The sequence below is a fragment of the Myotis brandtii genome, unplaced genomic scaffold (genome assembly GCF_000412655.1).
Source record: "Myotis brandtii unplaced genomic scaffold, ASM41265v1 scaffold303, whole genome shotgun sequence".
Lineage (NCBI taxonomy): Eukaryota > Metazoa > Chordata > Mammalia > Chiroptera > Vespertilionidae > Myotis > Myotis brandtii.
This window is the reverse complement of record NW_005361573.1, coordinates 3,769,176-3,775,632: the sequence shown is the minus strand read 5'-3', so window position 1 is coordinate 3,775,632 and position 6,457 is coordinate 3,769,176. Positions and strand designations below refer to the sequence as shown.

The following is a 6,457-nucleotide window of genomic DNA, read 5'->3' as shown; positions in this document are numbered from 1 at the left end:
CCAAGCCCGCTGGGGCTTCCTGTCCCCCTCACCCGGGGTCCCCTCTCTCCTTGCGGAGGATCACTCGCCCCCCGCCGCAGTCACCGGGATCAAGGTGGGGTGGGGCCCTTTCTTCCTGCCCCTTGGCCCGCCCCCAAACCCTTCGAACTGAGAGCAGGGAACCCGGGTAAGGGTAAGACCCGGGCCTGGCCGTGAGCTGAGGTCGGCCCCAGGCGCTGGGACCTCGGGGAGAATCAGTGTGGGTGCCAGTTCAGGCTCCAAGGTAGGGAAACTGAGGCTAGAGACAAGGGCGTTGAGCAAGGTCACGAAGCAGGGGCAGCAGGCAGGAGCTGGTCTGGGTCGGGGAAGGCTCCCAGGCCCTGCGGCTGAGACCTCCTGGCTGACCTCCCCTTCCCCTCCCCATAGAGCCTCAGTCCTGGCTCCTTCCCAGGCTCCCACCCCTGGGCCTTCAGAGGAGGAGCCAGGGTCTGTGTCATGGCCCAGGGGGCACTGAGGGGCAGAGGGGTGGCCACGTGTCCTGCAGGGACTGGTGTGAGGGCCTGTCAGGCCCCGGAGCACGTGTGCACGTCGGGGTGAGGCGGTCGATGTTCGTGGGCATAGCACGTGCGTGCCTCTGTCTGTTATCCACGAGGGTGCGTACAAGTGTTTGCAAGTCCCATGGGCGTGGGTCAGGAGTGTTTGGACACCTGTATGTGCTAGGGTTGTGAGCTGGCAGGGGAAGGGAGGGCAGGGACTGGTTGGCAGAAGTCTAAGTGAGGGAGGGGGGCAGGGGGCAGACCTGGGGCCGAGCGTGGCTTGGGCCTGTGTGCACAGAGGTGAGTATATGTTTATGGGGGAAGAGATGACCCTCTGGCCTTGCTGTGGCCCCAGCTGTGGGTCCTGCCCCTGGAGGCCCCCTGGAAACCCCCTCCCTGCCCTCTTTGGTCCAGTCGGCCAATGGCCCCAGCCCCCAGCGGGAAAGCAGATTGTCACATCCCTGCCTGACCCTGCCCTTCCCGAGCTGATTGCATTTTTCTGCCTGTTTCTGCTTTTGTCGCTGATTAATCACAGTCCTGTCTTGGGGCCTGGGGAGAGGGGGCTCAGGGAGAGAGAGGTGGTAGTCCTGGCTGAGCCAGGCTGGGCTGGGAGTCAGGAGGGACCCCAACTATTTATGTCTCCCCAGCCTCTGTGGGCTCCTCGGATGCCCACTAGGACCAGTGCCTGTGGCTTTAAGAGGCCCCAGGAAAGCCCACACCTGAAACCCTTCTCATCCCCCCGCCCCTTGTCCGACATCCCACCATTGTCGCTGCGGGCTTTGCGGTCCCTCGGGTCCTCTGGCGGACAGATGACTGGGGATGTGAGAGTTTAGAACTCAAGGCCAGGCACACCCAGGGCTCCTGCATCTCCCACCTCTGCGGTGGGAACATGGCCATTTCCCTTAACCTCCTGGGGCCTCGGTTTCCCCCTTGTGAAGTGAGGGTGGCGAGGCCACCTCCCAGGCAGTGGTGAGGATGAAATGAAGTGACATATGAGAGGTGCCTGGCAGGGCAGGGCCTCCCTGGATCTCCTGGGAATTTCCTATTAGCATGACAATCCCCCCGGGAGATATGAATTAATAATAATTATGGCTGCCACATATTGATGGAGAGTGGGAGCCGCAGCGGCTCACTCCTGTGGTTCTTGCTGAGTGGCCAGGCTGTCCCAGCCCAGGCCAGACGCCCTAAATCACCAAGGGAGGGTGGGCTGGAGCTTGCTCAGGGGTTGGTGGGAAACCCAGCTGGGGGAGGTGAGGACTCTGAGAGGCTGCAGCAGGGCGTGTTAGTACTGGCCCTCCCGAGGGAGGGAGGGAGGGAGGAAGGGAGGGGCACCTCCTGCTGCGGCTCCTGTGGCTCCCAGCCTTGCTGCCCAGGACTCTGTGGTTGGCCAACCGCCGCTCTCGAGCCACATGCGGCTCTTTGGCCCCTTCGGTGTGGCTCTTCCACAAAATACCACGTGCGGGCGCGCACGTACAGTGCGATTGGAACTACGTGGCCCATGCGCTGAAGTCAGTATTTTGTGGAAGAGCCGGTAGAGAAAGGACGGCGCAGAAACAATCCCTGAGATGAACCAGGCAAAAGCCACGTGGGTGGGCCTACCTCACCAGGCCAGGCCCGCAGGCCTGACACAGATCTCCAGGCCTCAGCCTTGGTCTACGGCCAAGGGGTCGGGCTGTCTACCTTGTGACCAGGCTACTCTGGGTCAGGCTCCACCAGGCCAAAGGGACAGGACTCACTGGGGGTTATTGCCCCAAGACGGTAGCGTACCCCACTGTTAGGGCCGTCTCTGAACCCCCAGGTGACTCAGGCCAGTCCCTGTCCTCTCCTCTGGCTCAAAGCCAAGGCCCACAGAGCTACGCCTGCTCCCCCTTCGCAGGTGGATCTGTGGGCTCCACCTGGGCTGTGCGTGTAACCAGCTGAGTCGTCTGAACCTCTGAAGGCAGTTTGGCTTTGCCCCCACTCATGGACAGGGGCACTGCAGGGCCCACGTGGAGTCACGCAGCTGCATGGGGCGGAGCTGGGGGCTTCAAGCCCCAGGTGGGAGCAGGGTGGGGCCAGGGGCCAGGCTCCGAGCCCTGCTGATCTCTCCCTGCCCTTTCAGCCTCAGAGGAACGCGGCCTCCTCTGGGAACCATTGTCAACCTCCTGGCCCTCCCCCGCTGCACATCTGGGGTCACTGCGCATCGGGGGTCACTGGGCAGCCCTGGGTAAGCCAGGCTGAGTCAGAGGAGGAGAGGGAGCTGCTTGTACCTGGGGCTCACACAGCAAGCTCCAGAGGGCTGTATGGCGTGGCTGAGGCCGCAGCTCACTGCCTGCTGAAGGGCAGCAGAGAATGGAGGGGCAGAAAGGACATGGAGACAGTGGTCTGACGTTGTGGTGGGAGAGGCAGTGCCGCGAGCAGGAGGAGCTCTGCATGGAGAACCCAGAGCTGGCTGTATGACCTTGGGGGTCTACCCTCACCTTGTACCTGTGAAATAGGAGCACCTCTAACCCCCGGTGTGAGCACTTAGGTCCTACGTGTAAGTGCTCAGTGTGCGGAAATGGTGGTTCTTATGACGAGTCAGGGGAACTCCAGGAGGAGGAGCCTGGTGGGCAGAAGCTCAGAAGTGTGAGGGGACCACCCTCAGCTCTGGGGGGCGGGGTCTCGTCTGCATCCTCCAGATCCTGTAGCTGGCCCAGGGCTGGGCTGGGCTGGGGAAGGGAGCGGGGCTGGATGAACATCTTCTTAATGAGTGAATGAAAGAATAAATGAATGGATGAACGACCGTCCACCCACCCTTCGGCATTGCAGCTCTGTCCTCTTCTCTGCATGTCACAGGGGAGCAGCTGGTGCGATTGCAGGGTGTGAGTTCTGTCTGTCGCTCCCCCATCTGGGGGAGGTGCTGCTGCCATCACACTGCACTCCCTGGGGTGTCCCCAGGACACTTGCGGGCACCTCCTAAGAAGGGTCTCCACAGGCCTCACCCACTAGTACTTGGCTGGGGACACGGGGAGAAGTAACCCACCTGTGATGCTGGGAGAATCCGCCACGTGCAGGGAGGCGGGGAGAAAGAAGTGGGGGCCATCCTGAGCGGGGTGGGGGCTGGATCCCTCTCCTGTCGAAGCCAGTTTGCTCCCCACCCTCCCTGACCAGACGGGGACCGCTGCTCTGAGGCCAGCATCCTCTCACCACGCGCGTTCAGCACCAGGGAGAGCTCCTGGCAGCCGCAGGGCCCTGCAGAGTAGGGAGAATTTATTGCGGGACACGCAGAGCCTGATAAGGCAATAAATGAACCCATTGTCCAGAGGAGGAAGTCAAAGTGGAGGAGGGTAAGCACCAAGCTCAAGGTCGTGTCAGGACTGCTGACCTCAGCCCAGCCTGAGCAGGGGGGCTGCTGGGGGTCGCAGGAGGTCAGCGGGGTGAGGGAGGGGTGTCCAGGGAGGGCAGAGGCGCTGGCCTCTGCTCCTTGGCTGGGGGACAATATTGTTCCAAGAAACCTGCTGGGGACAGTGTGTGGAGGTGAATAAAATATTCATCGTCTGGACAAACTCATACCATCACTGGATGAATAATGGAATTTATAGACTTGCAGAGGCAGACTGAGCCGGGACTGGGCGGAGGCCCGATCCCAGCGGCCCCTGTCTGCTCTGCTCTCGCCCTGCCCTGGGCATCCCCCCTCCTGGGCCTCTAGATGCCCAGCTCCCACAGGTGACCGGGGCAGACAGGACCAAGCAGGTGACAGAGTCCAGGAGAAGGAAGTGGGACGAAGGGGACAGGTCTAGAACCTGCCGCTCTTTGAGAAGCAACTTGGCGATGGAGAAAGAGCACTGGACTCAGAGTCCAGTGTGGCCGAGATGAATCCCGTCCTCTGTTACCAGCTCTGTGCCCTGAGTGTGGCACCCGTCCTGCCTCAGTTACCTCCCCTGGAAAATGGGGTTGGTGCTGCCACCACCCAGCCGGGGCTGCTGCCCGCGAGGATCTGGCGAGATGACGAAGGTGACGGTGCCTGGCGCCACTCACTGTCCCTGGCACGCACAGCGCTCACACCTGCTGCTGAGGCTGGACCTGCAGGTCCTCCCTCGCAGGCGCCCTGACTCCCCTGAGCCCAGAGTGGTCTAGATTCTAGAAGGCAGAGGGTGGCCTGGCTGCAGGAGCAGAGAAGCTTCTAGCCCTCGGGCAGGTTTTGTCAATGAGTGCAAACACCTGGCAGGGAGAGCAAGGCACAGGCACTCACCCAGGACCCACGGGACTGGACTGGGCTAGGCTGGGGCCTGGGCCGGCAGGTTTTGTCAATGAGTGCAAACACCTGGCAGGGAGACCGAGGCACAGGCACTCACCCCCAGGACCCGCGGGGCTGGGCTGGGCTGGGCTGGGGCCTGGGCCGGGCATTTTTTAAAAATATATATATATTTTATTGATTTTTTACAGAGAGGAAGGGAGAGGGATAGAGAGTTAGAAACATCGATGAGAGAGAAACATCGATCAGCTGCCTCCTGCACACCTCCTACTGGGGATGTGCCCGCAACCAAGGTACATGCCCTTGACCTGAATCGAACCTGGGACCCTTTGGTCCGCAGGCCGACACTCTATGCACTGAGCCAAACCGGTTTGGATGGGCCGGGCATTTTAATCAAGCTCTCCAGTATCTTTGAAGGCGCAGCCAGGGGCAGAACCACTGCTCCAGGGGCAGAAGGCCCTACTGGGGATGTGCCCGCAACCAAGGTACATGCCCTTGACCTGAATCGAACCTGGGACCCTTTGGTCCGCAGGCCAACGCTCTATCCACTGAGCCAAACCGGTGAGGGTGGGCCAGGCATTTTAATCAAGCTCTCCAGTACCTTTGAAGGCACAGCCAGGGGCAGAACCACTGCTCCAGGGGCAGAAGGCCTGGTGGGGGAAATTGAGTCTGGGCAGGCAAGAGGTTTTAGGCATCCCTGTCCTCTCCTCTGACGCAAAGCCAAGGCCCACAGAGCTATGCCTGCTCCCCCTTCTCAGGTGGATCTGTGGGCTCCACCCAGAAAATGACAGAGATCCCTGTCTCTGGTCCCCTCTGGGCCTCGGTTCCCCTTCTGGGAAGTAGGAACCTACCCCCAGGGCATGGCCAGGCTGCTGGCTGGGAGGGAGATGGTGGGCACGGAAGGCCCAGCGCCTGCTCCGGGCCCGCTTCCTGAGTGACAGCTGTGACAGCTGGCAGGAGACGAGGCGCAAGGCAGCTCCTAATTGCTCTGGGCTCCCAGATCCCTGCCTCGTCTGTTGCCTTTGACAAGATGCTCCACCAACCTGCCTGCTCTCCCACAAGAGGCCCTTCTCCGGCTGGCCTACGATGGAGGGAGGGAGGGGAGTGGGGGGATTTGCATCTCCCCTCTGGAGCAGGGTGAGACTGGGGCCCTGAATCCCCACGGCGCCTGCCCCCTCCTCTCTGCATCTCTCTGGATGACACGAAGGGCTATGTGTACGTTTCCACTCGAATAAGGAGCTGCCCAGGTGCTGAAATGCACAGACTCTGTGGGTGGACTCTGCAACCTCATTGGGCACTGCCCCCGCCCCCCCCCACCACCACCAGGGACATGAGCATGTCCTCTGGGATCAGACCCAAGAGAGAAACTGTGTGACCTTGTTGGGCAAGTCATTGGAGCTTAGAGTGTTGGTGCCTCGCCTGGGAGCAAGGGCACCTGTCTGTCAGGGCGAGACAGAGAGAGGAAGGACACAAGGTGCCCAGCCCAGGGTCCGAGGCGGAGCACAGATGTTCACCATCCTCGGGGTTCCGGGGACCAGAGGCCCTTAGCACACCCCTGGGGCTGAGTTTTCAGGTGGGTGCCTGCCTCCCTGTCTCGAGCCGCCCACCACCCCTCAAATTCCTTCCCAGAAGAGTCAGCTTATTGACCCGGCTTCAGGCCTCTGGCCCAGCGCTTCCTCTTCCCCAGGCATGAGCTGCTGCCTCCACCTGCTGCCACCTGGCCTGG

At 61.6% G+C, this 6,457-nt stretch overlaps 1 protein-coding gene across 1 annotated transcript in view; it reads right to left on the bottom strand.

Moving 5' to 3' along the window:
• The window catches only part of CABP7 (calcium binding protein 7), a 15,070-nt gene extending 8,814 nt beyond the window's left edge, over positions 1-6,256 (bottom strand). The window contains exons 1-2 of the mRNA XM_014542514.1: positions 6,246-6,256; positions 3,136-3,143 (exon numbers count right to left, since the gene is read on the bottom strand). The gene's annotated coding sequence lies outside the window, so the exon portion shown is untranslated. The remainder of the gene's footprint in view (positions 1-3,135; positions 3,144-6,245) is intronic.
• Positions 6,257-6,457: the final 201 nt, after the last annotated feature.